The sequence below is a fragment of the Anabrus simplex genome, chromosome X, assembly GCF_040414725.1.
Source record: "Anabrus simplex isolate iqAnaSimp1 chromosome X, ASM4041472v1, whole genome shotgun sequence".
NCBI classification, from domain to species: domain Eukaryota; kingdom Metazoa; phylum Arthropoda; class Insecta; order Orthoptera; family Tettigoniidae; genus Anabrus; species Anabrus simplex.
Genome location: NC_090279.1, coordinates 209010962 through 209024272, shown reverse-complemented (window position 1 = coordinate 209024272; position 13311 = coordinate 209010962). Strand labels below are relative to the sequence as shown.

General features: G+C 40.7%; 1 long non-coding RNA gene across 1 annotated transcript in view; it reads left to right on the top strand.

Moving 5' to 3' along the window:
• Positions 1 to 13093, top strand: part of LOC136886176 (uncharacterized) — a 368605-nt gene extending 355512 nt beyond the window's left edge. Inside the window, exon 3 of the long non-coding RNA XR_010861728.2 lies at positions 13007 to 13093. This is a non-coding gene — a long non-coding RNA (uncharacterized lncRNA). The remainder of the gene's footprint in view (positions 1 to 13006) is intronic.
• Positions 13094 to 13311: the final 218 nt, after the last annotated feature.

The following is a 13311-nucleotide window of genomic DNA, read 5'->3' as shown; positions in this document are numbered from 1 at the left end:
TAATAATAATAATAATAATAATAATAATAATAATAATAGTAATAATAATAATAATAATAATAATAATAATAATAATAATAATAATAATAATAATAATAATTTCGTGTGGCTATTTCTAGCCGAGTGCAGCCCTTGTAAGGCAGACCCTCCGATGAGGGTGGGCGGCATCTGCCATGTGTAGGTAACTGCGTGTTATTGTGGTGGAGGATAGTGTTATGTGTGGTGTGTGAGTTGCAGGGTTGCTCAATGACTGCCAGCGATTCTAGGATGACCTGCCTTGCACGAAGTATTGTGATGTATTCGTATATGGATTATTTGCGTTCTTGGGGAGTAAATATAGTATTCCTATAGTATTCCGTTTTGTTCTCACGCCCACATGTTCACCGATAAAATTAAGGAAGTTTTTGACATTTTCATTTTAAGCAATACGGCGTAACCAAAATCACGGCCTCCTCTACTATAGTCATAATCATATCTTAGCCTCCTGTACCATAGTTATATTCTCATCTTGGCCTCCTCTAGTAAAATCTTCTCACGGCCATTCTCAGTTCTGCTGTAATTGAACAGTTGCAGACAGCCAGCTCGAAGCCATTTTCTGAACCGTGACGTAGCAAACAATTCTTAGGCCTCATTTCAAGTTACACTTGCATTCAAAACAATTGTCTGCCCAGGCGTTATATTCGTTGTAATTCTTACAGTATGAGCGGTGCTCTTTCAAGGGCGGAGAAAAGTTCTATTTGTCGTTCCCGTATCCTACAATGTTGGCATTTGGTGTTCAACGGGCAAAATTGATAGAAATTCATTCGTACTACCCTCGTTGTATATCATCTAGTAGAACAAACCGGAATGTCAAAATTGACACGAAGGCAATGTAAATGACATCAAATTAAAATGAAGTCCATATTCACGGTAGATGAGAAAATATGATGATATATTATTATTATTATTATTATTATTATTATTATTATTATTATTATTATTATTATTATTATTATTATTATTATTATTATTATTTTCGTTTCAGCCATTTATGTGCTGTGATTACGCAACTTCCGTTGCTTTCTGAACTTTTTCTCCTTCCTCTTTCGCCAGTATTCCTTTATCCGTTGGCTTGCTCGTGCTTGTTCATCTGCCGAGAATACTCTATTCTTCCTCGTTTTCTCATCAGCTAGGTCCTTCACCTCCGCAATTCTTTGCCTGAAGATTTTTCTGTTTGTTATATCTTCTGCCGTGATCCCATATTTTTCTAAATCTCGGTGGACTTCTTTTACCCATGGTACTTGTGTCTTCCTGTTCTCCTGGAAGGTCAGGATACTGTTGGCGAGTCTCTCTGATCCCATCCTTTTAATATGTCCGTAGAACGTCAGTCTCCATTATTATTATTATTATTATTATTATTATTATTATTATTATTATTATTATTATAATCAGGAAGACTAGGGATAAGGAATTACTTATTTTCCATTTTGATGTTTATTCTTATGTAATAGAATTTGGTCAGACTCCCACTTTTTGTGGCGGAATTTTGACTTTCCCTTGTTGGCAGCCGTGGAGAGTTGACCGTAGCTAGTGAATCTCGTTCTTAAAGAAGATCGTAGTTGAGAGCTGCGGCAGGGAGTAAGGAAGGTCTATCGACCGCGCTTTACGATTCTCGTAGAGGAAGAAGACGATGTCCCTAACAGCTGACACGCAGCATGTGTGACTACAGGGTGGTTGAACCCTACACCTCATACCTGTACTTGTAAAGGGGTTACTTTCAAATTTAATTCTCAGCTAAAAGATTTAACACCTAACCACTCTTTCTAATTTAAAAAGTGATCAGACATATTAAGGATTCTCTGGAATATATGAATCGAACCTTAAAGATTTTGAAAAAGGTATTGGAAGATGTAAACTTAAATTAATAAAAGGAAGCCTAAAGCCATGGAAGTAAGCAGAATTAACGTTGGAACAGGATTCGTTCGGTGTTGTAAGGGGCTGTTGGTTGTTAAAAGGCATATAGTGGTAGCGTGCCTGCCTCTCACCCGGAGGCTCCGGGTTCAATTCCCGGCCAGGTTAGGTATTTTAATCTGGTCGGTTCAGTGTCCACTCAGCCTATGTGATTACAATTGAGAAGCTATGCGACGGTGAGATGGCGACCCAGGTTTAGAAAACAATGAATAACGGCCGAGAATATTCATCGGACTGACCTCCTAATCTGCAGGCTTTTCATCTGAGCAGCGGTCGGCAGATAGACCAAGGATCATCAGAACTGTAACACCATGGGGTTTGTCTGTTTGTTTAATTGTGAGTGGAAAATATTTGAATAGAATTAAATTCGCTGTTGGCTAATTCCTCTATACTTTTCGATATATCCCTCACGTGTCATTGCAGTAGATAATTGTGATCATGCGCTGGATCCCGAATGGTAAGGAACGTCAAGTTCTTGTACATTCAGAAGCTCCTTATTTGAAACCTCTGATCTTTGAGTATTCACGTTAATTTCAAGCTCTGAAGATCTTCAGATATGTAGATATATTTTGAGTCCGGATGTTTAGGCAGTAATAGGTTAGAATGCAAACCAACTTATCTGGTAGGAAGTGTCGTCTAGCCGTTCTTCCGTAGTGCAGCTAGAGTAACATAAGTTTTAGGGGGTTCTAATAGGTCGGAACCCTGCTATTTATGCAAATCTCTAAGCAGGACTGTTGTCCTGGTAGGGTATACTTGTTATTTGCTTTAGAATGTTTGCATTCTAACCTGTTACAGCCTAGACACATTTCTGCAGGTCAGGCGCTATGATCGCGATGAAGGCTGCAATATCTATGACGCATCAGTTAAGTTCTTTAAGAACGAGATACAAAGAAACGTGCCGACTGATCACAGGATTTCTAAAACCAACCTGTGTCGAGTTCCATCTGTCCCTCGTCGTGAAATATAGAGAACGAGGCCATCGCATGCCATCAAGGCCGGGAGTAAATTCCCTCATTCTTCAATATCTCTAATTACGGCTGTGAGCTTGCATCCGGGAGATAGTGGGTTAGAATCCCCAAAGGTGGTTTTTCGTGGTTTCCCATTTAACACCAGGCAAATTCTGGGGCTGTACCTTAATTAAGGCCACGGCCGCTTCCTTCCAACTCCTAGGCCACTCCTATCCCATCCTCGCTATAAGACCTATCTGTGTCGGTGCGACTTAAAGCCACTAGCAAAGAATAATAATGTTATTTGCTTTACGTCCCACTAACTACAATTTTACGGTTTTCGGAGACGCCGAGATGCCGGAATTTTGTCCCGCAGGAGTTCTCTTACGTGCCAGCAAATCTACCGACACGAGGCTGACGTATTTGAGCACCTTCAAATACCACCGGACTGAGCCAGGATCGAACCTGCCAAGTTGGGGTCAGAAGGCCAGCGCCTCAACCGTCTGAGCCACTCAGTCCGGCCACTAGCAAAGAAATACAGAATTGCAACATATAAATATAAATTCCCAGACCACCTGGATCGTGCGAATCTTGAAAGAAAACTGCAATCCTGGACTACTTCTTCTTGCTGTGACTTCTATCGAAGGTCGGTGATCATGACGGCTATTCTAGTCACTCAGGTTCTTCACTCAGGAGATTCTCATTTCCTGAGATCTTCCCTTGCATCACCAACTGTAGGATTCTCTACTTTTCATTCCGCAACACGTGTTCCAAACATTCCAAGTTTCGGCTTAATGATGGAAAAGAGTACTTCCGTTTTCCTGCTTAGTCTCTCCATCACGTCCGTATTCCTCGCTCTCACTGGACTACATGGATGTCATTAAACAAGTTATTGGGATTGGGAGATCCGAGGACAAGCTGAAGAAATGAAAAATTCTGCGAGGACACACCTTGTGCGACTGTGGTAGGCATTAGATGGCATTGTACGGATGAACCCATACCAGTATGGATTGAACCCGTCATAATTGTTCTCAGAAGTTAAGATTTATTACAGATGCAATCATAAAGATTTTAAAATAATAGCAACGACTCAGAAACCAAATTGGGGCATAATTCAAGAAGAAAGTCATTAGGTGTCGTATTGTAGAATAAATCTTACATGTAGCTTACGTTCATACAAACTCAATTGCGTAGCAATTCAAGGACTAAACTGGTGGCGAACAATCTAGAATTCTTAAATAGCGAGAGGTGTGATTCTCTTTAGCTACTTATTCAACTAGCACATAAGGAAGATATTTTCTGAAGGACAAAATTTCCACACGGTTTTGTTTCTTATGATCATATCTGAAGAGATTTTGAAGATTTATAATTATTATTATTATCGTTATTTTTATTCCATAGTCTATATCCTGGGCGAAATTGTCAAATATTACATTACTGGAGCGATGGTGAGAGACGAGAGATATGATGGGGGCTGCAGTAATGGCCGAACGTTCACAAAAATGGAGTTCTTTTGCATAAAGATGATACTGGCAGACAACTTAAAAACGAGTGTAGATTGTGTAATTTTACCGAAAGGAGAGGCTGTGTTATTTCAGTTTTAACGAAGTAATATATGGAGGAGGGTATTTTTTTTTTTAGGAAAAGGGAATTCATCATTGACAGAAGCTGGGTATTTCCCTATGGAGAAGAAGACTCTTTTTTATTTTTAGACTTTACCAAACTTAATATCTACTAGACATCAAATAGAACGAAGAAAATTGTGTGCGACTTCAAATAAAAAAGAGAAAAAGAAGGCAAAGCTTCCAAACTCGATTGGACCAAGGGAGGCACACATAGGAAGGCTCACATATAGAGAGGAATAGGCGACCTGAATACAAAAAACCCAGGCTTGGCAAAAGAAGAGGTGGAGGAGGAGGGGGAGGGGGTTGGAACGTCACTTGCGAGTGGGAGGTTAGAGACAGAGATAGAAGATAGTATCGACGCACTGTGAAAAAGGGGCGTAACGGACTGCAAAGCGCCGGACCGTCCCAGCCGGAGTAGACAAGGATAGAAAGACACACACAGGGCTCAGTACAAAAATCGAACTCTTCTTCCTCATATCCCCACCCCATCCTCTCACCTCCATCCTTCTCACACTCTAGCATGTTCGTATTTCTACTTCTCACTCGCTCTTTACATTCCCTATCGCAAGATAGAAAAGAACAGAGATACACGTACATAGGCAAGACAGATAGAGACAGAAGGCGATGTGGAGGTTTATTTTATCTCCTTTCTGTTTCAGAGAGACAAAGACGAAAAAAATAGAGGAAGAAAGAAAGATGCATGCACACACACACACACTGGTCCAATGTGTTCGAGAGAAAGAGACAAAGCTATACGTTCACACTATCTGTCTCTCCCTCACACTAACACTACGGCAGCCAGAAAGAGATCACAGCTGAGAGAGAAAAGGACAGAGGGTGATGCTGCCGAGGGAAAGGAAAAGAATAAAAAAGAAGAATAAAAACAAGACCAACTCACCCGATCTAAAATAAAATGAAATAAAAAAACTTGAAATAGGAAATATCGTCCAACGGTGCTCCGATATATAAAGCGAGAAGCCGAAGCTTATGTGTATATGTTATATTTTCTCTCTTCTGCCTGCTACATTCTCATCTCCTCCCTTTTTATATTTTTTTCCCAGAATGCGATGTTTTTGAATCGCCGATCGCCAATAGGGAAAGTATTGGCTCGCTGCTGGGAACCAATAGAAAGCCAGGAAGGGAGGAGACAAGAGTGAACGGTTCGATCAGCGATAGGCTGTGAATAGAAGGGGTGGATTGGTTGATAGGAGCGGGGGAAATCAGGAGCGAAGAGGGAATTTATATTTTATATATATATTATATAAAATAGATATATAAACCTTCCTTTTATTTTATGCATTAAAAAAATGGAGGTTCGTTCGTAGTGAACGTTTATTATTATGCCAGCGTATGTAATAATATTTTATCACAAATTTATATTCTTATTGTAATTAAAACAAGGAAGGCACGCACAGATATTTAGTGGAACTAACCTAACGATGCACACAAATAATGGTTCAGAGAAAGCAAGCAAGCCATACCTTAAAAATGTATAGCCTGAATTTGTCTTTCTATTTTTGTTTGTTCAAAGAGAGAGGAAGATGGTAGAGTAAATATATAGCGGTCATTTTTCTTTTCAAAAAACGCATTCATTTTTAAATAAGAGAAAAAACATTTAAAAAATTAGAATAATGTGAAATTACGATTGTTCACTCGGCCTTTTCTACACAAGACTCAACCTTGTTCAGCATATAAGATGTAGGATCGCATATTGTTGCAAATTATTGCTTATTAAACTATGAACATTAAGGTGGCTCATTGAGTGGATTGGTACTGCTTGTATTCGGGGGTGGGGGGATCGGTGTTTGATTCCCCCTGTTGCCTGCAGCCTAAAAGGATTATCTCACTGGTTTCATATTTTCACACCAAGCACGTGCTGGGGATCTAGTGTAGTTGACATTATGGCCGTTTCTTTCCTTAGCCCATTCAGATCTTTCCGTAACCAAAACTCTTCGATGTTTTAGCGAGGTTTTTCAACACTAGCAAAAAAATTAAAAAATCGACATTATACTTTTAGTGAACGTTCGTCCATTACTGCAGCCCCATCATATATTTCGCCTCTCATCTTCGCTCCAGTAATGTAATATTGGCAACTATTCTAGTTCTCATTTCTGGCACCGACATTGTTAAATGTCGAGTTGTCAACTTAAAGCGCGCGTAGGCGGAAGTTTCTGTTCATCTCATAGAGCCAGATGTTAGAATGCAAAGTGATTTTTAAAAGCAGGTGTCGTTTAGCCCCCATTTTCCACGATGTAGCGAAAGTAACATACATTCTATGAGTTCTATTAGGCCTATGCCATGCCCCTACTGCTTATGCAAATCTCGTAGGCTAACCATTGTGCGGGATAGTCTGTACCTGTAACCTGTTACTGCCTAAAGCCTAAAGCCTAAAGCCTAAAGCCTAAAGCCAGGGCTATATTTATCAGTCAACGAAGAACACCATGGCTCTGCAGCCCTGGTAAACCTTGGCCTAACAAGAGACCGCGTATATTTCGAAGAGCAACAGACTATCAGGTGAAGAGTGCTGAGCGTGAAGAATTATCTTGGCCGTAATTCTTCGGATTCTTAACCAGGACGCTTCCCAATTATTCTAGCGTAGTTTATGTTGACCTTGAATCATCCCTGAGATGCTGCTAAAATCCCTGACTTGGTCGGAAATCAAAACTCCAGTGAGTGGAGGCGGTAGAGTAACACCCAGTGTATCCCCTACCTGTCGTAAGAAGTGACTGAAAGGGGCCCCTGAGGCTCTTAACTTGGGTGCGTTGGTTGGAGACCCTTGTTCTCTTGTTCTTTTCGACACCAACGGTATTCCATGTGGAGGCTTAAAGAGTCTTTCATTTTCACACCCTTACCGGGCGAGTTGGCCGTGAGGTTAGGGGCGCGGAACTGTGAGCTTGCATCCGGGAGATTGTGGGTTCGAGCCTCACTGTCGGCAGGCCTGAAGATGGTTTACGTGGTTTCCCATTTTCACGCCAGACAAATGCTGGGGCTTCCTTCACATTCTTAGGCCTTTCCTATCTCATCGTCGTCATAAGACCTATCTGTGTCGATACGACGTAAGGCCAGTTTAAAAAAAAATCCATACCCTTCGTAACCCTTGTCTTTCTTTGGCTATTAGTTTTCGAAGCGTCGGATCTCTTTCATTTTTCCTCTGTGATTAGTACAGCCCGGATTTTTATGCATTAATATGTTAGAATGCAAACTTCCTGAAGCGAGTAGCAAGTATAGTCTACCTTCGCAACGATTATGCTACGGGGTTTGCATAAACATTAGGGGTACGGAACATCAGAATCCGTACAATTTATGTTACTCTTGCTACACTATGAAAGAGCGGGTGACCGACACTTCCTACTAACCAAATTAGTTTGCAATCTAACCTGTTACTGCATAAAAATCCGGGCCTTAGTGATTAGTGTTGTGTAGATGATGGTTACCTAGTTGTACTTCCTCTTAAAACAATAAGCACCACCACCACCAGCTAGATTCCAGGAACGTGCAATAACGAACACATCCCTCCAAGAAGGATTCGAATGTAAATCGGGACAAAATCCACTTTAGTGCCGATTCTAATATCACAGGAGAAATTGCCGGGGAAGCTTGCCTGGTGGACGTCGTTTTAGGCGTAAAGTCTTTATCGACTGATACCGTGGTTAAACGTTTCGAGTACTATAGGTGAAAAGATATTCACCATCAGAATGTTGGCCGACGGGGTAGGTGAGGTGTTAGTGTACAAATCTTTAACACTAGATTATATACCTGAATTCTGGATTCAATTCCAATCCTCTTGGAGTGCTCACACGGTGCTGTTAATAATGGTTCGTCCGTCGGATGGTGAAATTAAGCCCCGAGCAGATCCTTTGGGAAATATTATTTATTCACACTATGACGTAATGCCTTCTTCCCGTACTCAAAAGAGTACGGAAAATGATACTTTACTGTACAGTAATTATTGTTTTATTAAAAATCGTCTCTGACTGGTTGAACTGCGCTTTATAGTAATGCAGAGAGATTATGAATCAGCGAACACTAAACTTGTCGGATTGTTTCTCCGCCTGAACGCAGCACCGACAGATCTGCACCAAAAAAGCGCCTCTGCATTCCCATCTCAAGCAGTCTATCGCCGTCACCATGTTCACTGATGTGGCGCGGACTGTTAGAACCCCTACAAGTTATGTTACTCTCGCTACATTACGGAATAGCGGACTAGAGGCACTTTCTACGAACCAAACTAATTTCTGCTCCAATGTATTACTGCCTAAATACCCGAGTTGTACACGACACACCAAGTATCGAATCCAAAGTCACGCCTGCACACATCTCACAATACAGATTCTGGTTTCGATTTGTTTTTCCGGGTGCCATTTTTGTGTTAACGAACATCCTTGGTACAGTACCTGAACTATGACACAATCAAATAGCATTTTCGTCCATTTTTGGTAATGTTCTGCTTGCTGATTTTCATGAATTTAGTGCCCTGAATGTTTATCGTAAAGATAACTTACTTCCATTACTCAGTGTTCATAGGTTCGCACGCACACCCGCAATGATCTTCGCCTCTGAGGCAAGATGTAACAAGCTGCTTGACAAAGGATGGCGGGCATTAATAACCGCCTATCATCAAGGCCGTATCCAAGCGCCTGGACAAACACAGAACACGCGTATTCTTGTAGGAATAGAGAGATACCTGTTAACCTAGCATTCATTGCTCCTGGATTCTACCCACCTAAGGCAGTGGTTTCACCCTGCGCCTATTTAGTGTCTACCACTGGTGACGTTAGCTGCAGTGTTGCCAACTCAGCAGATTTTGCCCTAAATTTGGTGGAATTTTAAACGGAAGAGCGGATAAAGTTTCCTTTTACCGGACAGCGGAGTTTATGGCGGATTTTCAAACTTCTCTTAACAGTTTTCAGCGGTAACATATCATATTTTATCGTAACGAGAAACAATAGTATAGAACTTACCATCATTATTTTCTTCTGCTGTAATCTTCACTGAAATCATGGTGGGCTGGGTGTGTTGTGTTTGATACCGTGTTTCTATGCCGAAAGGAAAGGTGCAGCAAAGTAACACAAGACGGATCTCTATTCAAGTCGCAAGAAATCATGTTCTTTCCAAATGGCTTATATTAATGGCCCATTTTCAAGGAACAAAGTCAAATGAACTGTGTTTCACTGCCAAACAGTGATATCATTAATAAACTTTATGTTGTTTTTCTGAAACCCTCTTTGTCATAACGTTGGAAAATAAATAAATCATTCCAGTCAAACTCGGCAGATAATATCGCCAGAAGAATTGTTTCGAGATAGTAAAGGTGATATTTTGACAGTAGACAATATCCTTAAATATCTCTTGGCTATGAAAAGTGATGAAAGTGAAAAATCTTTCGAAATAGATCTGAAAATTTAAAATTTGTACTGCTGTTTAGCTGCAAAGTCGGCGGAAAGTTCCTTCGCTGAAAGAGTAATAAAGAGTTATGATATTGCTGTTGTTGAAAGAGCTCTCAGCCAATTACATCAGGTAAAAGAAACTTGAATTTCCACCGCTATTGTTTACCATTCGAACGGGATTGAAACGAGTGAACAATTGTTGCAGTGATCATGAATTGGCATCAGATATTTCGAAAAGGAATGGTACCAAGGCTTCAAATGAAACCACAATAAAACTGGCGAGTGTAGACTTAATTTCCTCTACGCAAAAACTGGCATATGCTATTTTGATTTAATTCAATATTTTCGCGGATTTTGAACTAAAATTTAGCGGATAAAATATTTCCCGGTCGGCAACACTGGTTAACTGTTTTCTTCCCCGTCTTTCATATTCAGCTTATAGCACAAATCAGAAGTCAGTGTGTGAATAATGAACCGTGTATCTTATGTTCAAGGCATATTCTACCCGGTTAGGGAAAATGAAAATGGCTCGGGAAATATTTACAATAATTCTGACGCGGTGTTGTTAATGAACATCACTAGAGCCCGGATTGTTTGCAGTAATAGGTTAGAATGCAAACTTACTGAAGCGAGTAACAAGTTTAGACTACTTCACAACGTCTATGCTGTGGGGTTTGCATAAACATTAGGGGTACGGCCCATTAGAACCCCTTTAATTTATGTTACTCTTGCTACATTATGGAAGAGCGGGTGGCCGAGACTTTCTACTAACCAAATTAGTTTGGAGTCTAACCTGTCACTGCATAAAAATCCGGGTTTTAAACATCACAGAAAATGCCGGAAATGGCCTCATCTGAAGAAATGAAAAACTGAGGGTCTAAAAGTCCTGACTCCACTTCACTTATAAAACCAGCCGCAGGACTCAACACGGGAAGGTTCGTCTGGACGTTTTAACGCATGCACAACACAACATTTGTAAGGATACAAATGCAGATCCGTTTTTGATGAAGTTTCGACACGACTATCCCTTAATTGCCACTTGCACAGATAAAGGGCGTTGAGATTTCGCCGGGCTTCGTTCCAGATTTTCCATCACTCGAGCAATGTTTTCTGGTGTTCGATCTCTTTTCGGATAGTTGCGGATTTTATTCGCTACAAAGTCCGTTTCACGTCATTTTGTGACTATGTTTTGCATTCCAGACTCTGCCAAACATCTCTTGCGCAAACAGTTTCGCGCATGTTTTCCACGAACCGTGCTTCGCATAACACTCGACAATGAACACGTCGTGAGCACAATTTTGTGTTGCATTCAACTAAACATGCCTATTCCTCTCACTCGCTCACACGGAATGACACAGCGACGTGAGGGAGTTGCGCACGCGCTGAGAGGTGACAGCAAACGATTGATGCACCGAAATCGCGATTTTCAGCATTTCCTGTGATGGGGCAGTAACACCTGCTGGTGATTCCTGTTAGACAGCGGCCGGCTCTCCCACTGCTCTGTGACGTCATATTTCCGACTAGATGTACTCGCAGATCAGCAATCTTTGCATTCTCATCGCAACGGAGGACTAAGCTTATGTGTAGACCGAAGACATTTTATCTCTCTTTAACCGTGTCGCTGAGGCGCGACTACATGTGATGTCGGTGGAGACTCACAGCTTACAGCTCGGGATCTCACAGCTCACAGCTTCATTTCAAGGCGCTGCGCGGGTCTCACTGCTCACTGTCCTGAGAATGGTTTTCCATTCTCTGGGACAGCTCCTTTTATAGGTCACGGCCGCTCCCCTCTTGCCGTCTTCGCACCTCAAATCACCGCAACACATCTCCTTGAACTTACAGAGGGCGCCACCCTATACGAGACCCGCCTCACCACTTCAGGGTACGGATTAATTTATGTTAGTAGTCGTAGTTGTCGGTAGAGTGTGCAGCATGACTGGAAACTGTTGTAGAGAAGCTCAGTTGGCATAGAGAATTTTACTGAGTTCTTTTCGTTAGATATTATTCGGATTTAAAGGGCAGTGATTCGGTGTATGTAGAGCAACGCCCTTCCGTCAGACAAAATTCGAAATTCTTTCGGATTACCATTTCAGTAATAACGATTGAGTATGTTTTCCTTGAAGTGTGTAAGAAGGCAAAGACATCTGAGGGAGTGATTTACAGTCCAAGGTAGTTTTATAGCAAGTATGTTTCTTAAAATTTGAAATTGCCTTTTACCTCTCTTAAAACACTCTGGTCATTGTCATGCATGAAATTCTCTTAGTTGCAGATTTATTATCGGATTCTTTTGAAATTTTCAGAGAATGTTCGAATTACAGGAATTGAAAGTAGTTCTTCATTTTATTAGCAGTTGAATATTACCTTCATAGTTTACTCCTGAATTAGCACGAAACTGGACTTTTGCCTATTGAATGAATAAAGGAAAATTGAAAAAACAATATCTCCAACAGTTTATATGACTGCAACACCCGACGTTATTCTTCAATACTGTAGATGAGTATATTTGGCAAGTCTGCCCAAAAAGTGAAAACTGTGTCCCATGGAGCATTTTCTATGCAACATTTAAAAATGAAAATTATTTTTCAATAACTTTGCAACCAATTAACTAATCAACTCCAAATTTTTGTGTGGAGTCTTATCTTACTAATAGAGTCAGTTTTTGTAAGCATTTAATAGTTTAGAATGCACACTTACTGAAGTATAGATTACCTTCACAGAGATTATGCTATGGGATTTGCATAAACATTAGGGCTACGGCTCATCAGAATCCCTTTATTTTATGTTACTCTTGCTACACTGTGGAAGAGGGGGTAGCAGACACTTCCTACTAACCAAATTAGTTTGCAATCTAACCTGTTACTGCATAAATATCCGGTTTTTACTTATTAATATGCGATCATTTCAATCTTGACACTCCTTATTGCCTTGTTCAGTGATGAAGCTAGGGCTCTAGGTCCACTCTTACTCTTAATCACATTGAGCTTTTACAATCTAAAATATAATAATAAAATTATTAAAATACTTACAATTAAAATAAATCAATACGTGTGTAATCTGGAAATATAATAAGTGAATCTTCTCTTCTGTTCTCTTCTAGCCCTGTTGATAGAATACAGCACGAAGTTGGAGATTCAGTCGTCTTATGAAATGTTAAATTTCTGTCAATTTCACAGACATGGTGAGTACACCCTATTTCTTATTACACTCTCTCTCAAACTTACGCCAGAACTTTTCTGGTGCAAATGTGGCAAAGTCCGGGGAAAAGAGTTGATGCTCTGTGGTTGCAATCGATCCACAGAGCACCCACTGCCTTCCTTTCGTTGAGCGCGAGCGGGGCAGTATGTGTTAGCAATAAAGAAGGCAGTGATGCCCGTTTAAAATCCACCAAAATAAACCTCGGGA